General features: G+C 37.4%; 1 long non-coding RNA gene across 1 annotated transcript in view; it reads right to left on the bottom strand.

Moving 5' to 3' along the window:
- Positions 1-15494: 15494 nt before the first annotated feature.
- LOC106148075 overlaps positions 15495-23156 on the bottom strand; it is a 13990-nt gene continuing 6328 nt past the window's right edge. The window contains exon 3 of the long non-coding RNA XR_001233202.1: positions 15495-15669. This is a non-coding gene — a long non-coding RNA (uncharacterized LOC106148075). The remainder of the gene's footprint in view (positions 15670-23156) is intronic.

Here is a 23156-nt window from a genome sequence, read left to right as displayed (position 1 = left end):
GACTTTCCAGTAGGCCCTATCTCTGGAAGGTTCCACCACCTTCCAATTATCCCAGGCTGAGAACCAAGTCTTTGACTCATGGACTTTTGGGGAACACTTATGAGCTAAACTCTAGCAGGACTGAAAGGTTTTCTTTGGTGGAGATTGTGGGTCAGCTGGAGACTGCATTAATCATAACAGCCTTCTGCTGTAAAAAAATGCCTAGCAATCTTAATAGTTAAGGGGATTTTGGTAATGGCTTACTCAGATTTCTCTCTCTGCATTACACTTGTCATTAATTTTATGGTTCGTTTTACAAGCGTTTTGGCAAAAAATTAAACTTCGAATTATACCTCTCTCATTCTTATCTCTTCTTTGACTCTACATATAAAATTTTTCATTTAGTCTTGATCCACTGGTTTGTATTTCTTCTGAAAAAGAAGTAAAAGTTTTAATACTTACTTTAAGATGTCATAACAGTGCTAAGGGCATAGGTTAGTGGTAGAATGCATACCTACCATACATAAGGCCCTGAGTTTGAACCTCAGCAATAAATAAATAAGTGAAATAAATGTACCACAAACTATAGATGTCTTCAAAACATTTTCAAGTTTTACAACAGCCATATTTAGAGATGAAAACCTCCCTAGTCCAATAAAATTTTAATTCCTTTAATATGAACAATTACATTTGCCATTTTAAGTTTAAATATATATACAGAATTATCAGTATATGTAAATTCCTGTTCTTGTATTCACACTGAAAACCTACACATTTGCTATTTATAACATACTATTACGAATATAAACCTTTTGTTTGTGTTTAATAATCTTAATAGCACTTAATTCACTTTCCACAAAATATTTAATTCACTTAATTAAACTTAATTCACTTTCCACAAAATATTTGAGACATCCATCTATTTTCATCAATTTAGGATATAGACATATACATTAGTAAGAACAAAAGGCATTTTTCCAAGGAAAACCAATACAAAGGCAACTGCTTTTATTGTTTGGGTATTGAAAAATCATGGCTAAGATAAACCACCTCTGTTTTGTATTAGTCATGATGAATTTATCAGCCAAGTTTTATAAGAACGTGCAAAATATCTCAGAGAAAATCTTAAATACATAACAAATTTATGTAAAAATTAAAACAAACCAAACACTTAAAATTTACGGGCTGTGCATACACCAAAAATTTTTGGTTCTTATTTTCCTCAATTTGTCAAATGTCCTGTAGACAACTTGCTAAACCTTTGAGGCTCACCTAGTATCCTAGGACTACACCATTGAGAAACATTCTATGAAGCAAGCCTCAACTTTCACCTCACTCTGAAGACAAGGGGCATTCAATGCAGGCATTTATCATTTTGCAACTGAGGAGAACCTAGACGTGGAGATTTCTGGATTTCCTTCTCTTCCATAGATCCTCATAAGTAGAAGAATGCAAGATAGTAATTATATTCTACCTCAGTAAGAGTCGTTCAACACACTCTTATTCCCTTAAATTCTGGGCCAGACACACGCAGACATTTATATCTAGCCTTCTGTCCTTCCTTCTTTCCTTCCTTCCCCCCTTCCTTCCTTCCTTCCTTCCTTCCTTCCTTCCTTCCTTCCTTCCTTTCTTCCTTCCTTCTTCTTTCCTTCCTTCCTATCCTTCACCCTTCTTCTCTCCCTCTTGCTCTTATTCTGCCTGCACACAGACACATATACATAAAATGTCAAACCAAGAATTTAATTTTTCTTTGTTACCATTGCTTTAGTGAATTATAGATATGCAATAACTGCAGCTGTCTAGCTATTCAAATGTTATAAAAATTGTTACCATTTACAGTAAGAAGAGGCTTTGGTTTGTTTGTTTTTACCCTAAATTCCTTTGGTTTGGTCTAAAATCTTTTCCCAAATTAAACACGTGAACTGTTTGCTAAAGAATTCTGCAGCTTGGGAATTCTGCTGCACCTCATTCTAAGAATGCCTTTCAAACATGTTCAGTCCTTTAGATTAGGACATCACAAACCAAGCACAACAAGACCCAGGAATTTCACTGAACTAATTTGCTGAGGGTTCTTAATACTATACTATAAAAAATAAAATGTTTTCTCTTCAATGACTATGTTTTTCTTCTTAAAGATGTAAGGCATCTAAGGAATCTAAAATCATAACATAAGGCATCTTTGTGGTAATAAATAAATAAATAATTTCTAGTGCTATTAGGGCGTATTATCATTGTCACTGCCCTCTGTGAACTCAGTTACAAGTATATCTCAGGAGTATCTGAATTTATATCTCAGGTCTTCTCCCTTCTTACCTCATCCTAAATAATCTCAGTACCATCATTTTACTGGACTTTTTACTTTATGCCTAACAATTTTTCCTCCTCTGAGTTAGGAAAACAAAGAGAATATAACTCATTTTTATAATAGTGAAAGATAATTTAAGTGTCTATAAAATGCATGTATGTCTCCTGTGTCAACTACAACAAAATGGAGCATGAGGCTGCCCATAATTTTTGAGCTCACTACTTATTCCTCCAAAGCAATTTTCTCAGTCTTTTCTGTGAGAACTTTGGAATATGTTGTTTAAAGGATGTCAGAAGTTACCCCCTGCTTTCATTCTAAGTACCACGAGAGATGAATACTGTCGTGTAAGGAAATGCTCCAGGGAAGTGCTTCATGCAACAGGAGAGCCATATATGAAATGGTCAGTCCCCCAGTCTGCTGACTTTACAGGATGTTAGCCCTGAACCTGGGTAAGTTCCACCCTCTGTCTTGTCCACAGGACACTGGCACAGCCTGTCATGAGCTACAGGCCCTGTCTTAGTCACTTTTTCATTCCTGGGACAGAATAATCAGACACCCTCAAGTTAAAGGAGGTAAGGTTTATTTTAGCTCACCGATTGTGGCAGTTTCAGTCATTGTTGGCTGGCTTCAAGGCAGAGCAGTATGGCAGAGGGTCATAGGTGAGGAAAAGCAGTCCATCGCATGGTACACAGGAAGCAGCAAGACTTCCTTCTTCTTTCCCTTTTTATTCCAAACTTATTGGTTGGTGCCAGCCACACCTAGGTGGGCCTTCCCACTTCACAAAGTCTATCATGTACACCCAGAACCATGCTAAACCAAACTATGCTAATGCAATATCACACAGCCATAACCCAGTCATTCTCAAAAGCTCTACTTATGAGTGCATGAGGTTTGGGGGTGACATCCAGATACGGGCCGAAACCGGTCCCAGTGCTGAGTGCTGTCTTGCTGAGATCAAGAGCCCTGCTACAGGAGCCAAACCTTTTCCCTTTCTACAGAGATAATGTGTGTGTACTGAGCCCTGGTTGTGCACCAGCTTATCTAGGTTACCTCACATTTTCTCACTAGGTATTTTCACCTCCTTTATAAGTGATAAGGACATAATATTGTTCAGAGTAGTGAAATATTTTGCCAGAAAGCATGCCACAGCAAAGATCAGAGAAATAATTTGAATCTATGACTTTTGATAATAAATCATTCCAACAGTCTTTCTGCTATAACAAATGGCTTTAGGACAATGAAAATGCCCTAAGAAGAAACACTTAATATCTTTAAACATATGTTCTACCATCACCACTTGTCTTATAATAGATTATAATAGATTTCCCCCATCTGTTATAATTTGATTTAATTCCTTAGACCTTCGACAATCTTTAAGCTCTCAAAAGCATATGTTTAAACAAAATTTCTTTGGGAACAAGAAATTCGCTATGCTATTAAAGTCTTTTGACTGTAGTAAAATATATGCTCCATGATAGCAGGAATTTTGTCTGTGGTATCTAGCAAAATAATCCTCAGTGTTTAGAAAGGTGTTTAGCATATAGTAAATGGAGAATTAATTTTTATTCAATAAATAAATAGTTAACAGAAATAAGAATTGTAAAAAGTGACCTCAATTTTGATTGGGTGCTGGTAAGAGGGTACCATAAGCAAGTGGTTTCTATTTCCATATTGCTAATGCCGTGGGTTTTAAATTTAGTGATGATAAGGAGAAGCTCACTTCAGATTTAACTGCAGAAAACAGGTCAAAAAGAAAAGAGAGGGATGGAAGGATCATCCGGAATTAGTGTCAGGCCACACAAGATGGTGGGCTATAAAAGCTATCTGGGCAAGTGGAATCTCAGAGTCTGAGGATAGTAAAAAGCCTGAAAATTTTGGCAGAACCTCAATGAAAAATCATCTGTGTGCAGTATCCATGACCAGTGCTCTTCAGGGTCCCTTTGGTGAGTGCAGAAATGTAAGATTCTGCTCATCAGTGCCATCTGATCTTCTTGCGTGCTCTTGAGTAATTGGTTAAGAGTAATTGCTTAAGAGCATTGGTATGGGAATTCAGTTCAGCCCGGGAACATCTACACCATAAACATGATGCATGTAAGTTTGTCTCAGACTCCCCATACTTGAATGCATAAGCTTGCCACACAAGGCTTACCTTCCCTGCTTATGCTTACAAAAAAAAAAAAAAAAAAAAAATTAAGACTGATACAAGCAAACAGGTGACTTTTGGAGCCAATAATCAAAGTGGAAACAACCAACAAAGGACAACCGAGAGTAAGACCTTTAGATTGCTGTATAGTAGGCTAAAGAAACCCGAGATTACCATACAAGAAACAAAGTGCCATAACTACAGATGAATAAAAGTCCTGATCACATTAAATTCCCTCATCACAGGCCTTCTCTGCAGTAGAGAATATAAGGATGGGTAGTCACATCCGTTAGTAGAACTCATTACAGAAATACTAAATTATGCATTGAGGAGCTACTTTAGAATGCAGAGGGACATTACATTGCCTGATGAAACCTGAATTCTATCTGGGGCTGTGCTGATATTATGGGTGTTCCTTTCCTTGATCTTTCATGAATATAATTATTGCACAGGTCAGAGGTCAAATTGAGGGTTTAATTAATGTCTTTTCTTCCTCTTCCTCTTCTCCTCTTTTTTCTTCTTAATATTATAAAAATAATATACGCATATTATAAAAGATTAAAACAGTACTAAAGGACATAAAATTAAAGATCCAACATCCACCAGTTATTTCTGGTTATATTTTAGTTAGCATTATCAGTTTCTTTTTGTATAATTATCAAATGGGAGGAACCTTAAAAAATCCTCTATTTAGTAATTGTTCAGAAATAAAGGAAGCTACAACATCCAGAACATAAAAACATCATGCCATATAAAAAAGAAAAACCCAAAAGCATTATAGAATTCTTGAAAATTAAAAAAGTACAGAAGAAATTTTAAAAACTCAACATATGGATAAGAAAGTTCAAAAATAACCCTAGAAAGTAGACCAGAAGAAAATTATGAAAAATATTTTTTAAAAGTAAAGAAAACTAACAGATTATTCTAGGAGACTTGATACAAAAATAGTGGCTTCCAAAAAGAAAGAAAATAGAATACAGATTTTAAAGGAATAATTAATTCAACCTAATGTCATTCACTGAATGATGATGTTTAAGTCAATGAAGAACTGCATAGATAGAAGACACACAGACAGACAGACAATGGATGATAGATAGGATCTATAGCACATGTTTAATGAAATGCAAGAATTTAAGAATCAGCATAAACTATAATTACAACTGATTGAAAACATCAAATATGTTCAAATTCATAAGTTTATATCAATAATAAAATATTTACTGCTTGTGTTATAGGGATGGGCAGAAACTGCTTGTAAATTGTCCCTACTGTTTGGGAAATTGGTACATTAAGGGAAAATGTCAAGAATTTTTTTACCACCTTTGCACAGTTTATTATGTATTGAGAAAGTTAATGATAGAGCTCTTCATATATAATTATTGCATTCTAATAAATGATGAAGAAATTATAATACATATGCTATCATTTTACAAATTGTAATAAATAAAATTACATAATTACATAATAAAATTAAAATTTGTAAGAAATAATGGTTACACTATCTTATAATAAAACTCAAGACAATTAGATTGTTTTAACTTTCATGGAAGAAAAACATCTATGAAATATACAAATTTTTGAAATGTAAAGTCCAAAACATAAAACATTAATCTGGTTAAGATTCTAGATCTAACTAAAATTTTACAAGTACTATGGAAGACAGAGGAACCTGTCAAATGACACCATGAGAATACAATCATCAAAACACTACTGTAAAGAACTCTACAAGTCAGACTTTCAACTTCCTCAAAGTAGACTTTTCAATGAAGCAAAGTATGTCAGTAGATCTGCTCATTGAAAGAGACATAAGGTCCAACTCTGGATCTCTGTTTGAAAAAGCAAACATTTAAAAAACTAAACAATCAAGGGAATTTTAACTCTGTATATTAGCTAATATTAAGAAAATATTGCTAGTTCTTGAGGTGTAGAAATGATCTGATGATCAATATTTAAAAATGGTGCAATAATTAGCCATTTAGAAACAATCTAAAATGTGTAGGACCATGGATAGGGGTAAAAATGAGAATGGTAGGCAATGAGTTGATAATTGGTGAGTCCAGGCAATAGTTGCATGCGGGTTAGTTGTACAAATCTCTGTGGTTTTTCATATTTAAAATTATTGCTAATGCCATAAGATTTAAATTAAAATAATTAATTAAATTAAAATAATTAATTAAAATAATCCTCAGTGCTTAGAAAGGTGTTTAGCATATAGTAAGTGGAGAATATAGTAATAACAAATTATAATAAGTTATAACAAGTTATAACTTATAACAAGTTATAAAAAGAGGAGGTGGAACAAAGGAAGAGCTCAATAAATCATGTGAAGTTTTTTTCTTATCATTTCATTTTATTAATGTAAATTCAAGTGGATTTTGGATGTAAAGGCAACAGCCACTATATTTTTTCATACCTTTTATTTTTTTATTGGTACTAGATTACGACCTGCTTCATTATAATTGTAGCATTTGAGAGAGAAGGACACAAACTGTTGTAAGACTGTTTAGTTGATGTAAAATTATTTCATTGCTTTCCTTACTTAGGAATTTTTTCTTCTCCAGGCTGGTCCTTTTGCATGATCTTCTCCCTTATTTTCTCAACCACCTTTTCTTTGTTAATTTGAAACTTGGTCCATAAATTATATATTTCTCTTTATCACTATTATCATGGGTTTCCATGATCTATTGTCTAAGAAGTTTCTCTTATTCTCTGGAAATGGGTGCAATGGTCAGACTACTGACTTGTAATTTTCCAATTTTCACAACTTAAATACCTACATTTCTATCTGATGACAGATTTTCATCTTGGAAGAGATTAAATCCTGCTCCCAGATGAGACTGCCATATACTCAGTACCCCTGATACATTGTTTTGTGTACTCAGGCTATGAAGCACTGTTCACCTAGAACCCTACCACACCTTTCACATTACCTTGACTTTCATCTATAGATAATGAATTATGCTCTTTCCCCTTCAGCAAAATAGCCCCTCTTGTTCATTATGTTACTTTCTCAAGATTCAGTTACCACCAGTCAAAATTTTAGAAACAATTAAAACTTTTTCAGATGCACTTCATTTTGAGTTATGAGATGAAATCTTGCACCATCATTCTCTGTCTTGTTCATGAATTATCCTTGTTTACATCATATTGATGTCGTGTATACACCTGCATATTCACAAGATAAATCAGGCTCTCACCTTATAAGTAGTTTTCCATAGACTGCTTGAGCATCCTAAGACAAGGCAAGTGACTTTCTTATCAGAGAGAGAGGAAAGAGAAAAAGAAAGCGCTAGAATTTTTTTGTGCTGGTCTCAGAAATCCTACCCCATAACTTTTCTGTGTCCTATTGGTCCTGCAGACCAACCGTGGTAAATTGTTGGAAAGAGAACAAAGGGGCATTGATGCCAGGAGGTGGAGATCCCTGAGGACCAACTTGGAGGCCAGTTGTCTTAGTTACTTTTCTTGTTGCTGAGACAAAATACACAGCATCCAAAGTTTGAGGAGGGAAGGTTTATGTAGCTCACAGTTCATAGAGATTTCAGTCTATAATCAACTGGCTCTAAGGTATGTGGCTCTTCCTCATGTGATGGAGCCACATGGAAGTCCAACTGGAGCTAAATGGTCCAGGATGCCCTCACTGACATATCTGGAGCCTGGTGCTGGCAACTTTCTTGGCATGTGTGCATGGCGTCATTCAGTACCCAGTCCAGGTGTGGAGAATCCTAAGTGTATGAAGGCAGAAATGCCACATTCTATTGGCCAAAATAAACATAGCTCACCATGTACTAAAATAAAATCAAAAAGTTTTAAATATTTGTATAATAAAATAGAAACACTGAGTCTGTTGGAAAATAAAATATATAGTACTCTTAAAAACATATGCATAGATGAGGGGTTTCCAAACAAAACCCCATTTGCACAAGGAGTAACATCAAGAATAAACAAATGAGGCTGTAACAAGTTTAAAACTTTTGCAGAGCAAAGGAGAGAAAAAGAGATAACCTACAGAATGTGAAGAAAATGCTGCCAGCTATTCCTTGGACAGATGGCTAACACCTAGAATATACAAAGAATTAAAAAAAATTAGACCTCCCAAAATAAAAGACTTAATGAAGCCAGGCATGGTGGCTCATGCCTGTAATCCCAGCACTCAGGAAGCTGAGGCAGGAGGATCACTGTGAGTTGCAGGCCAGCCTTGGCTACAAGGTGAGTTCAAGGCCAGCCTGAACTGCATAGCAAAAGTCTATCTCAAATAAATAAAAAAATAAATAAATAAAATAAATAAATAAGCCAGTCAAAAAATGGGCAGCTAAAGTGAATAGACACTTCTCAGAAGAAAAAAATAAAAATGGCCAATAAATACATGAAAAAACTTCAACATTTCTGACCATTAAAGAAATGCAAATTAAAACAACATGGAGATATCACCTATTCCAGAAAGAATGGTTGTTGTAAAGAAATCAGCCAATAACAAATGCTGCAGGAAGAAAGAAACATTTTTACCATTTTGGTGGGAGTGTAAACTAGTATGTACAGCATGAAAATCAGTACAGAGGGTCCTCAAAAACCTCAAAATAGAAATTCTTTTACATCCAGATGAGTATCTTCCCAAAGCAGTTAAAACATATTGCAGTGATACATGTGTACCCATGTCTTTAGGAGCACAATTTGTAATAGTTACATCTTGGGAGCTGCCCATATGTCCCTCAACAGATGAATGGATACAGAAAATGTGGTGTATTCTCACAATGGAGTACTGCTCTGTGATAAAGAAAGATAACTTTGAGTCATTTGTAGGCAAATGGATGTACCTTGAGACCTTAATGTTAAGTGAAATAAGTAAGACACACAAATTTAAATATTGCATGGTTTTCCTTTTATGAGAAACTCAAAGTTTCTCATGTAATAATCTGAAGAGCAAAATAAAAGATAGATAGTATGAAAGAAGGAGGAAGATCTTTTGCAAATGGGTATAAGACCAAGAAATGGAGGGAGAGGGAAGAGAAGAGAGGGGAATAAAAAAGAATTAGAAGAATAACATACATGTAACCAACTCCCTATGACAAATGTAATCTTTATGTGCATGTACTAGTGAAAGTTTTTAAAAAAATAAATCACAAAGCCAGTTCAGAATCATGGGGTAGAAAACAGGCTCTGCATCTTGAGGCCACATGAATTTATTTAAGCCATGTTTGTCATTAGTGATCCTCACCTTCCCTTCTTTGGTTTACTAGTTGATCCCTTAAAGCAAGATCTCACCCCAGAGAACAGAGAGGAGTTGGGAAGGTGGAGTCTGAATGCTTTACAGGTGGTTCTAAAGAATGGTGAGGCAAGAAACTGCCTCCAAGTGTGTTGGCCAGCTAGGGATAGTTTCAGCCTTGCCCACAACAGAAGAAAAGGTACAGTATACTACTTGAGTGGTTTATTTCCTTTCTCCTCACAGTTTCCAGGCAATGAAAGCATTGAAGGAAAACTGGCCAGTAAGGCTGCCAGAGCAGATGGTCTCACCCAGCGTTTTCCACATGAGGTTGGCTTTTCATCATTTCTGCTCAACGGAACAGTGAGGAAGTGGTATCATCCAATGATTTTGCCTTGGGAACTAATATATACATATATATGGTTTTTTTTATAAATATATGACCACCTGTGACTTTTCTAGATAGTGTTTCTAATCATGAAACTGCAAATACCTTATATAACAGGAAGCAATCATAGTAATCTAGTATAGGAACTCAAGTCTCAGCCTGTCTGTTCCTGGTCCCTGTCTGTGCTGTTCCAAGGTCAGAATGACTGTGCTCACTTTCTTTCAAAGAAGGAAAATTCCTTTCTGGTGGAGCTCAGATCTATCCCTGACTGCAACAGTAGTGGATATTTTCTTGCACTCACCAAAATTTAACCAGTGTCTTCTCTCCTTTTCTTTTGTCATAAAAAACAACTTTGAGACCCTAAATTTAGGAATAGAACCAGGACATGCCCTAAGCCTTATTTCAATCTCTGGACTTTCATTACAGTTAACTGTCTGACTCTTTTAAGAAGCGTTCTGAAATAGAAACCACACTGGGCTCATTTTTTACCTGTTTTCCCCTATTTATTTAGGTTTATCTCATATGCTAACACTAGGCACGTTCATCTGTATCTTGCCAGGTTTCCTCCTGAGTCACATGCCCTAAAGGTCACATCCTATCTGCCAGATGTACTTTGTTGTACTTCACCTCCAGCACTGCTAGCAGAGCTCAAAGCCACACCTGCGAAACAAGGAGATAAAGCACATTTGTTGATGCAATTTGTAAACTTCTTCTTACTTCTTTATGGCCGCACCTTTAAATCTTACAATTTAATTTCCAGAAAGACTCCTTGTGTCGTCTTTATTAGTCAGTGAGAATTATATAATCTGTTATGTTTCCATTCTTCCCCTGGGTGCCAGGAAGCTTAGAGCTAAATTAATGTTCAACCATAATTAACACATCAAACAAGGAGGCTGCTGTATGTGCTTTCTTTTCTTTCTACAATTCCTTTCAGTTTTCTAACTTCTAATTTTATGTTGAGGTTTATTGTAAGTCACTTACAATCTAGTTCAAAATATGCAGGTTATAATTATAAATAGAATTTTAAAATGTTTGGGAAAGTTGTGTTCCACACAAGACACTTTTTAAACTTCAATTCAGAGCTTGCTGATGGCCACCAGATCTATGGTAAGTCCAAAATTTGACAAGCTCTTTGACCCATCTGGGTACTCAGAGCTCCTTAGTTAGCACACTTTGCCTTTTAATCAGAAGTTGCCCACTCTCCACATCTAGGATGGTTACCCATGCTGTCCTGGGGATTCTGAAACAAGTTTAATATAATTTAACATAATCCATCGGAATTTAAGATAATCCATCAGAATCTGATGTAATATTTGTTTGCTCTTTAGGAGTGTAGACCACGGCAGTGAAGGTGAATAACAAGGAAGCAAGGATACATTTGAGTATGCAGTCCAGGTGAAGTGCTGAATATACCCTGCCTCTGATTTTCTGATCACCTTAAGACTGTGGCACAGACATGTGGATGAAGTTGAGGCTCATAGATGGTGCTAACATACTGGTCCCAAACTCATAGTGTGTGAAAGGTCAAGAGCAAAAGAGGCCTGAATGCAGGTTGCCTGAAATGCAACCCAGATTGTTTCCACTTTGCAAATCACCTTATGACATCTTTCTCACCTACAGACATATATTATCATGTTTGATTCATGAGAAAATTAGCTAGGTACTAGTTAGAGACTGTTTTATTTTCCTAACTTTATAGAAAGTATGTATGCCATTCTTTAATACATCTTACCTTGGGGGAGGTGGAAATTTATGTTATTCTTTTCTGTGTCTTTTAGAGTGCAGTTATATTTTTGGGGTAATGTTCTAGTAATAGTTATAAGCTGTATAGATTCTTTATTGCTTTTTGTTGTTTCAATTCACTGGGACTTTTTGAGGTGCTGGGGAGTGAACACAGAGCCTCAAATATGGTAAACATATGCTACACTGTTCAGCTACATGCCCAGCTCATTAAAGGCTTTTGGAAAACTTTATTGAGGCATGCCTTTCTCTCCAAAATTTTTGGGATTTCTACACTGGCTATGCTCAGACAGTAACACTTGTATTCAGTTTTGAAATAGCTTCATGTAATTATGCTGGCTAGAAGTCTAGTTCCACTAGCTTTTGGTTGGATCTTTTTCCACTAAGAACAAACAAAGTATTAAAAAATCCAGGATATAACAAAATTATTCCTCTGTGGCAATCCTCATCTGTGGATTCAAAATGAATGGTTGATAACAAGAATTTGAAATAAAGCACATTAATGGTAGTTTTCCTGGACCTTATTTAGAAACATCTTATTTCCCTGCCGCTCTGACCAACAGACGGGAGAGGAGAGGATTCCATGCCTCCAAAATTACCTCGAGAGTGGGGTCCTCTGTCTGACTCACAGGCCAGTGCATTTCTAACTCCACAGCAGTCTTGGGGTTCCGCAAGAGTTGAAAACGGAACTGGATTGTGCTGCAGAGGAACGGCAGAGGGAGTGGAACTCTTATTTTATTGCCTGTGACTCTTTATAGTGGTGGGTAGGATTTGCCTTTAACTGGGAATGTTGCCCATCCTGGACATGACACAGAATGAAAGCAGAGCAAAATCAAACAGCATCTTACGACTCAGTGTCGCTGGCTCGGCATATTTTGTTTTCATGAAAGAGCATCTTATGGCTTGATGAATGTTTCTTTTAGTGTCTTTGCATCCTCCCAGCAAGCCTATTTTATTACCAAGGGGTGAGAGGGAATCTTTTCTCTGGCAAAGCTGAAGCTGAATTACCACAAAACAACAGCCTTTCATCAGTCTTTGGAGAAATAAACAACTGCTCCCTACAGTTGGCCTGTGCTGTTCTCTCATAATGCAAGAAATTTATGGCAGTTCTGATGCAAGAGTTGCCAGGTTGTTTTTCCTTCTGCGGGAAGGGAAGGGCTAATCCCCACAGCATCTTTGTGTCGAGTAAACATTCCAAGATAGACCAAGTGAGAGACTGAGTTTATGTATAGGGGGAATTTCTATGAGGCAAGAGAAGAAGTCTGAAGAAGAAAAATGGATGGAAATTGGCCTTTCATTTGTTGTCAGATCCTCATGCATATGACTTGTGTCGTCCAGTGCAAAACTCCTCCAAAACTTCAGTTCTTTACTTTTTTTAAAAAACAGAGAAAGATAGCTGCCCTTTCCTGGTTTCAGATGCCACATAAATACCACAAATAGATTTTTCCATAATAGATGCTTTTATAACTTAGCTCTGTTCTCAAGCAGAACTAATTAAGTTGCACTCATTCAACCCTTTCAGTGTGCAGAGCATCCAAGTCTGGGTATTACTTAGGCACTGGCTTTCTTGGCGCGCACAGCCTACAATGACTACCAGTTTCCTGGGATTGATGTAACAAATTACCTCCAACTCAATAGCTTAAAACACCAGAAATGATTCTTTCATAATTCTGGAGGCCAGTGGTCCAGGAGCAGTTTATTGGCAAAGGCTCTAGGGGACAGTCTTCTCCTTGACTGTTCCAACCTATGGTGACTGTGGCATTCCTGATCCTGTGGCTTCATGGTTCCAACCTTTGCCTCCAAAGTCACATTGCCTCCTCCTCCCCTTGGCTGTGTGCCTTTTCTAGGGACACTTGTCCTGGGCTTTAGGGCCCATGTGAGTAAGATGATTTCCTGTTTATATCCTTCACTAAACTACATCTACAAAGACCATTCTTTTTCAAATAAATTCATAGTCACAGGTTCTGAGTATGAGGACATGGACATATCTTTAGGGGAAGGCACTGTCTAATCCACTGTAGTGATTATTTTGTCATTAAGATCAAATGAAATGTAGGTTTAAGGGTTTCCTTCATTGGAAAAGTTTTTGCTTATTGCTTTGTGTGAAAACTGACTTGCAGCATCTGAGTTGGAACAAACTCTCAATAATGCAGAACATGAGCAAGGTAAAATTTGCATGAAATGAGCCAGCTTGAGGATATGCCTGGAGAAGCTTTTATAGGAAGGAATACTATATGAAGAATCAGGAAGGTTCTAAGTAATTACTTCCCATCAGCTATCTGTGGAATGGGGAAAGTCTGTTAGCACACCAGAGAAATGGAATTAGGGGGTGAAGAAAAGAGGACTTGTGTCAAGGTGGGGCTGTTCCATTTACAAACGCACTGGAAAATTGCCTTTTTCCTAGCTCTCTAAGTAGAAAGCCATTTATGATTAGATAGTGGAAATCATTTCCAAGTTTTATATTTCTCTGAGGGAAACTTCAGATTAAGCTGGTTAAAAGGTGGTTGCACAATGGGGTGAATCTTTTTGTATCTGATCCCTGGAGCTCAACAGCACGCTTCCCAGGTACCATGCACCCCAACATTCCTACAGCACCTGCTTGGCCCCAGAAGAGAGGAGAGATAAGAAAGGGAAGTTAGAGGCCGTGGAAATGGTAGAACTTTTCTCTAAGACTACACCTTGGGCTCTGCCTTCATGACGTTTTTTTCCTATATCTTTGCCTAGTACATACAGTCTCTTCTTTTCTGTGCATGGTGTCTGCTGAGTTTATAGGTTCAACTAGAAACATTCTCTAGGGAATTGTTTTTAAAGTCTCCAAACTTCATGGCCCTCCAACCCACCTGATATTTTCTCATTGAACTTACTGAAGTATGTGTTTCTCGTTTGCATTTGACTCCAGAAAGTGTATTATACCCTATCTTGATTGTTCACAATTGAGATCTCCCATACTCAAGACAGAGTTTAACACTGCAGTAGCCATTTGATCAAAGAAGTATGGTCCAGGTGTCTTTGGCATCAACAGAGGTGAATACATGCTCAGCTACATTTCAGATATTATTACTTAAAAGTAAGAGCCAATGTTACAGAAATAAATTAAATTTGTAAATGTGCTTTTGAAAATGGTCACATATCTCTCTTGGAACTATCTTCACCTGTAAATGTCCTCTATGTGCAAGACAGAGGGAAATGTGGACAGATATCTTCCTTCACATTTTTGTTTGTGATGGATCTTCCTTTTCGCTATTATTGCTTCTGCTGGTTCTGATCACAAGGGCCAGATAATCAGAGAGTGCAGACCTCAGGTTGAGCACAACCAGGAGATGGAACTTGGGTGTGACACCTCAGTAGCAGATTTACCCTTCACATGGACAATGACAGTGTTAGGGACATGTGGGAAGCTGGGACATCAACTGGAGGCCCACATCAGGAAGGAGTAGGGTGGTGTACACTTCTGAAATTTGTCTCAGAATGTAATGCTTGTCCCATAATGGGAAAAAATATGCTTGTTGAAAAGGGGTTTGATTTTGTTAAAATAAACATCAATTTCCCGATTCAATTATCAAATTGGCAGTATCCCATATCCCACAACACAGACCATAGTAAAATACTTTTAGGTTCCTCAAACATATTTAATGAGATGGCACAAATCCAAGTGCCTCTGCAGAGCCAGATCTCCCTGGTGCAAGTAGATAACTCAATTGCCAACTCAGGGATTATGTCAAATGCCATCCAATATTAAAAGTGGTAGAACAGGAAAAGGATATACAGATGTCTGTCTCTCCAACTGACATTCCACCAAATCATCTTGGTTATAATCAGCTGGTCTTGGTGCATGTTACTTAAACTCTTCTAGCTTCTGTGGAAGTTGCCCAGGTTGGACTGAATTTGGGTATGTTGCATACAGGCCATGTAGCTCCCTTAAAAACACAAGTGAGAGGTTTTTCCCCTTGAGCACCCACAGCACTGTCTGTGACCAGTAGGTGTAGGTTGAGGGGGGACAGCAGGCTGGGATATAGGATGTAGCATCCAGGTAGGACTGGAAAGCTCAGAGAAGGTACAGCAGTGGCTCAAAGGCAGATGGAATTGTGATGTTCCGGGTAAACTCATACTAAGGAAGATATAATTTGGCCAACTGAACACAACTGTGGAGTTTGTGGGTCCCATAGTCAATCTGGTCTGAATGAGATCCTGGGAGGAAATGACTCTGGATAAAAGAATGGCTTCCTAAGCCTAGGAAATATTGCCCAAGATGAATTGAACTCAAGAGGGAAAGATGACTTCCCAAAGTAGTTCATAGGCGAAATGGTGGTATAAGCGTCTCAGGAGAGAGCCACGTCAATGGTGGAGATGGACTATTGGTCAGGGGTCACTTTCAGAGCAGTAATGGCAGAAGAGGAGGGGTGAGCAGTAGCTGCTCTAAGTAAAACAATGCAATGAAAGACCCTTTCTGTGAGCATTTTTTTACAAGCACTCTGCAGTCACCATACTTGTGTAAAGTAGGGGAATATTCCACCACAATTTAAGTAAAGGTCCACCACTTAGTAAAACTTCATTGTATATATTACTGTGATCTCATATTTACCCACATTCTGATTATCTCCAGATGGCTTGTAAAGTCCATTTAACAGCCATTTCAAAATAATTCTCCAAACTCTGAACAGATAAATTATAGACATACTTAATGCAAACAGGACTAGATGTAAATATACAGGCAAAACAAAACAAGACTTGCCCTATTTGAAAAGCCATGACATATAAAATAGTGAGGAAAAGTAAATTAAGCTTTTCTTTAACCTAATGAAGTTCTGCTTCTCTGTTCATCATTTTTAAATATGCTTGCCTCAAAGAAGAATTTTTAATTAACTTAATTTTAACTCAATTACCATCTTATTAAAAATAAGCTTCACAGCTCTTAAGTTCCAAATAAAATTTCATCAATATATTAAGCTTGATATCATCCATCATTTTAGCTGCAATAGAATCTTAATATAAATCATTGGAAAGTTTACTCCTGGGTAAAATGAAACCCTTGCTGCTGTGATTTCTTATCACTCATAAGGTGAACACAAAAATGTGTGTACCCTAAAATCAAGACCTTTGACTATGCATCCCAAAACTGAGCCTTGGCTGTTTTGAAAAGTCAACTGTTGCAAAAATTAGATTATGTTCAATTCACAGCTTTGAATTTTCTAAAACCAGTGAAGTATTTATTTTAAGCAGGTAAACTTTATGGTGTGTGAATTATATCCCAATAAACTATTGTTAGAAAAGGAAATTGAAGCCCTAATTTAAAACCAGACAATGTTATTAAGCAGCTGCAAATGCATACAGTCATTATTAAACACTCATTTGTTTTGAATTACTAACCGTTAAAAAATAAAAAAGCTAATATTAACAGAAGTTTATGCAGCATCCAAAGGACTTTTCCAGAAGGACTCACCTTTCCATTTGCTTGCTAATTCTAAAGTGACCTCAGATATTTGGGTTTCCAGCCCTATGATGTTAAATTATTTTTGTGAGGATTAGAAGATTCCAAAGGATAATATTTAGTTACCTAGGATCCCTGGAATCAAAGCATATTCATGAATCTCGTTTATATTCTGTGCTTTCACATTGAGCATTTTAGGTCTTTGATATTTTTTAATTAGTTACCCTACAGTTGTTAAAATACCAAGCTGTTGTCAGAATTCTGACTTAAGTGAGGTCAAGGGCATTCAAAGCTTTCTTTGTATAAATGAATGCTCAACAAGAATTTGTACTTCCATTCATTCCCTTGGTTGCAATTACTACTGTCACTGTGGTATATAAACTGTATGTTCTGAGAGCACATTTCTTAGGCATAAATGTGTCGGTACTCTGAAACTCGAAGATAAGATTTTCTTGTACAGTTTAGTAAGCACCTATTTTATGTGTCTTGACACATAAAACCTTTCTACATGTGCATTCTCTAGAATCTTTAGAGCTGCTTTTCTCAGATTCTGGTTCCAAATCTTTGTGGGCTCTCTGAGAAGTCCTTTCTTTCCCAGCTTCAAATCTGTGTGAAATTAGGAGGTTTCTATACATTTCAAACAAGACACCAAATATCACCAGAAACAAAATACAGAAGCAGATAAGGGAATCTAGCCAGTTTCTATTAAGCTAAGTATGAAAGAGAATTATAAAGTTGTAAAACAATACCATTTATCTCATATGTATGTTTGGGATATACAGCTATTGTTTTTAAGAAATATGTGCTATTTATGTTAACATATGATACCAATGTCATAATTTTTTAATAAATGTTTGATCTTTTCTTCACCTTCTAATATGATTAATGTCAAGAAATAGAATCCAAACTGTCAATAAGTCCTTGATTGATTAATATTGCATGTCTCTATCTGTTTTCATGAGAAACCACCTTGAATATATCGATATGTAATACAAGAAGCACTGTTAATTTCCTACCACTTTGTTTGTAACTCTGTACTGTCTGTACTGTTCTTTTGCTATTTTGTAAAAGGTTGTCTGTCCATTAATGTTTTCCTCCTTTTATTTTTAAAATAAAAAAAAAATAGAACCTAAACTTAACAAAGCAAAAACTGTTTTAGGTTTCCAAAAAATGTTTTAGTATAAAAGAAGTTTTTGAAATGAATAAACAAACAAATAAACAATAGCTCAATAAGAGCAATTGCACAGTCAGAATATAGTCACCCCCATTTCAAGATATGTGATATCTCATAAGTAGCCGGTGCCAGAGCTGCCTAACCTCCCGGACTGCCTGCTTCTCTAACATGGTGTGCCATTAAATGGGGCCATTTGTAAGCAATGTTTCTCTTCCAAAGGACACAGTTGCTTTTTCTTTCTTTTTTTTTAATTTTTAAAATTTTTTTGTTTTAAGGAGAGCAGTACATGAGAAACAAACAAACAAAAAAATAGAACAGTAGCAGCGTACCAGTATCACAAACATAAACAAAGCAAAGCAAAAACATTCAAAGTGATACAGGGTCTCAAGACAAATTAATACAAGTCAACAGTGGTTGTTATGTTGCATACCACTATCCTCAACCACGTTGCTCAGATTATCAGATGTAAGATTAAAAGATTGCTCAAACCATTAAAGAGATTAAGAAAATAATTCTCCAATAAAACATTAGAGATATTAGAGCATTTCACTGGACAAGATGGTAGGAGTTCACCATTGTAATTCCATTGCATATTGTTACCTTCAAATCAGTTGCTCAGACCACCAGACACAAGCATGCAAAGTGGATCAGAACATAAAAAATTGTGAGCATTAACTGTTCATTTCAATACACCAGTGACATAAATCGGATCCACATGTGTAAGCATCGTATTGTCTCCTTGGTATAGGAAACAGTTGTTTTTTCTTCTCTCCTCACAGCACTCTGCTGCAGAGCAGGTAGACACTCTTCCCACTGTGTGTGCTCTTACTCATCTCCACTGTTTTCCCGGAGACTGCTGAAAACTTAGGTTCATTATTGAAGGTGGAGAAAGGTCTAAGAGGGAAGCAAGATTACAGTATTGCCAGAGAAGCTGTGAAGAGTGAATTCCAGAGCCCTTTACTTTTCACCTTCTCATGACACCGAATGCTGACTTCAATGTGCTTAGGCTCTTGGCTATCACATCAGGAGAAGTAGAACTTTGCAATCAGTCAACCTTATCTCTGAGTTTGTTCTTTGCTGCTGAGGTTCTTGCACCTTAATTCCCTCCACTATACAGTGGAAAAATATTCTGCATATGGTGCAAGGGGTGGGAGGATTCTACAAGCTAACATCATTAAAGCACTCAAGCAGAGTAGACAAGGAAGAAATATGTCAACATCCTAGCTTCTCTTTTCTCTTGATTTGGCTTCTCAGAAATGCTTTTCTCCCTTCTTTTTAGATATATGTCCAAAGGAGAATAGAGAAACTGTGAGCTTTTGTAATTGTTTTTCAATGTTTTGTTTTTTAGGGAGTGCTTTGCAGTGATTTCCTAATTGTTAAATGTGTTTAAGATGTGCCCTTCTTTGATGTGGAAACTATATTTCCCAATTGGTCTATTTCCTCTCAAGAAAACTCCTACATAGGAAGACTTTATTGTTACTGTATTATTGGGAGGTGAATGTCCATCAGAATGGAGAAGCTTGTCTGATGCTAGCTAGATCTCAAGTACAGAGCATCATATCTTCCTTCCCTTTCCTCATCTCTTTCACTGCCTTTGGCTTGAAGCAGGACCAGGAAGAATTATTAATGAGTGATATATGGGAATATCCTGACACTTTTTTGGACTATCTTGATGCTCTTTCTTCGTGTCTGTATTACCTTTTGTGAATGAACAGAAAATAAAATGAAAAAAACATGCTATTGACATTTATTAGGAAATCTTTAACTTATCTTCAGATTGTTAGTAAATAAAATATGAAACATAAATTTTCCTCTTGCATCCTAATAATTATCAGGCACAAACATCTCTAATAGACTAGGGAGAGATCAGCAACTTCAGGGTAACTTCTCATGTTAGTGAAGAAATTTTCAGGTTACATAGTCTCAGGGAAAATAATTGAGCAGAGTAAGAGTATCAGGATGAATGATAAAAGAAATAATATCAGTAAAACCTCACTGATAGAATAGGCTGAGTTGTCTAAATAGTCATTTTTAAATTGGGTACAGTTGAAGGTGGATTTAAATCATTATAAAAGACTTCAAGTCAGACAAGAAGGGGGAAAGAATAAACAAAGAAATAGCAAGTTTCCTCATTCCCATCTGTGGGGACCCTATAAAAGTTGGTAAGACCAGAAGCCCTCCTGCTCACTCATTTTCTTATTTATTAGCCAAAGTGGTGCTGATGGAAACTTCATCTGAGATAATCTACTCCTTTAATCTTCATGATGCACTAACAAAATATTTCAACTTTATCTCCTTCCCACTTCATAACCTAACAGCTATTTAATTAAAGAGCATATAAGCAATTGAATCCACTTCAAAGGGAAGTAAAGAGGTCCTTGCTACAACAAAGAACATAGTGGAACTTCCATGGTGGAGGACAGAATGATACACTATAACTATATTTTGAAAATTCTGTATTCTATTAAGAATTTACAAAGCACTTTGCAAATCCTAGCCAAATAGATTTCCCTTCCCCCAATTCTTCCATTTGAATGATTTTTCTGGAAAGATGGCCTCTTAAATATTAAATGTCTATGTCTATTATAGCAAGGTCCATTTGTTCAATATATTCCTGCTTTTCAAGAAATTGAAAGTGTAGGAACTATGATATTCATTCACTTCTATGAGTGAATTTAGGTACTTTCATACATAAGAATTAAGCCATGAGCCACAGCAGAAGGAGACAATTTCACCTCTTCCAGGTAGGTGATGTTCATTTGAGCTTACAGAAAAAGGATTTGGTGTTCACTTATAGAGATATAAGATTCTTAAGAGGAGTCTGCGTGCCTTGCGTCAAGTGAGTGAGTGCTCCAGGAGCTGCTGGTCCCATGGATCGAGTCTGTTCTTTGCTCACACCACCACAGTTCCCAGCTGAAACTCACGGAGAGAGCCAGGTACTTCCCATCTACTTCCTGAGGGCAGAGCAGGTGACTCAGGATGCAGCCACCATTACAGACTGAGTCTCTGCACCCCCTGCAACCACCACAGAGAGGAGATCCTCACTCAGAAGCCCCAGGGACTTCTCTGGTTGGGGGTGGGGTGTGTAGCCTCTTCCAGCGCCCCCACACCCTGTGCAGAGTGAGAGAGTGCTCTAGGAGCTGCAGGTCCTGTGGTTTGAGTCTGTGCTTTGCTCACACTGCCACAGTTCCCAGCTGAAACTCAAGAAGAGAGCAAGGTATTTCCCATCTACTTTCTGAGGGCAGAGCAGGCGACCCAGGATGCAGCCACCATTACAGACTGAATCTCTCCCCTCCCTGCACCCACGGCAGAGAGGAGGTCCTCACTCAGAAGCCCCAGAGACTTCTCTGGCTGGGGGTGAGGTGTGTAGCCCGTCCCTCCACACCTCCTGCACCAAGTGAGCGAGTGCTCTGGGAGCTGCTGGTCCCAAGGTTCGAGTCCGTGCTTTACTTTTGCCCCAACCCCCTAGCAGGTCAAAGGCACAGGCAATCTGTGACTGCTACCCATCCGGCCTGCATCTGGTTCCTGTATGTGTCCTGAACTGACTGGAGACACACAATCAGGTGGTAGACAAACTGTCAACCTTGCAGATTGTGTCTGGATTTTGCCTGTACCCTGAACTGCCTGGGGACATAGGTCCACTGGACCAGGATTGTCACACCAGTGCAACTGAGGTCTGGGCCATGCACATGCCCTGAATTGCATGTGCCCTGAACTGAAATGCTGGATCAGATGGTCGGCCATCAGCTGACACAAATGTCCATGTCTGAGAATGGGGATAACCAGATACAAATCAAAAAGTGGCAGAAAACCTGAGACTAAGTAGCACTTCTCAGATGTCACTCAGGGGCAAACCTGACCAACAGGAAAACTAGGGACACTAGTGGTCTCTGATGTGCAGCTACTGAAGAGGGAAACTGAGCTTTCTGCATCCGGTAGCAAACATGACAAAATGGAGGACTAAAACACATCCTAGAACTCCATCCCACTCAGAAAAAGTCCAGAAGACATCAACATAGGAGAACTTGGTAAACACATGCCTGAAACAGCTGAAATGATTGCAATGGAAGAAAAGAAACAGCTCCATAAGGCCATAGAAGACATGAGATCAGAAATAATCTCTCAGGCAAAAAGTGAAATGACAATAATAATGAAGGAACTGCTCAAAAGTCTGAAGAAAAACATATAAGAAAATAGAAGAACAAAGGCAAGGGTCAGAAGCATTCAATGAAAAATAAAGAAAGGACTTAGAACGGATGAACCAGATTCTAAGAGACTTCCAGGAAAACAAAGCTGCCATTGATAGCTACAAAAACAGTTTGAATGAAGCTAAGATAGAATCTTAGACTTTGAAGAAAGCATGGCAGCTAGCTACCTTGAAAGAAAGGATCTTGTAAAATCAACAAGGATCCAAGAAAAATCAATTCAACAGCTGCAAGATGAGGCAAAGAGGAATACTGTATGACTTATAGGAGTCAATGAAACAGCAGGAAGCAACACAACTGACATTAAAAGATTATTTGCAGTAATAAGCATGGAAACAGAACCTGATATACAGGTAAATGAGGCATTTAGAACTTCAAACAACCACAACCAAAATAAAATTACACCCAGACATATAATAGTCAAGTTCCCAGATCTCCAGCAAAAGAACAGAATATTAAAAACTGCTCAAGAAAAGAAACAGATTACCTATAAAGGAAAGCCCATCACAATCATGGCAGATTTCTCAGCACAAACCATCCAATCCAGAAGAGCTTGGAGTGAAGTATTACATGTCCTAAGACAGAAGAGCTTCCACC

This window comes from Chinchilla lanigera, unplaced genomic scaffold, assembly GCF_000276665.1.
Source record: "Chinchilla lanigera isolate Chin_1 unplaced genomic scaffold, ChiLan1.0 scaffold00014, whole genome shotgun sequence".
Lineage (NCBI taxonomy): Eukaryota > Metazoa > Chordata > Mammalia > Rodentia > Chinchillidae > Chinchilla > Chinchilla lanigera.
This window is presented reverse-complemented; position numbering and strand designations above follow the sequence as displayed.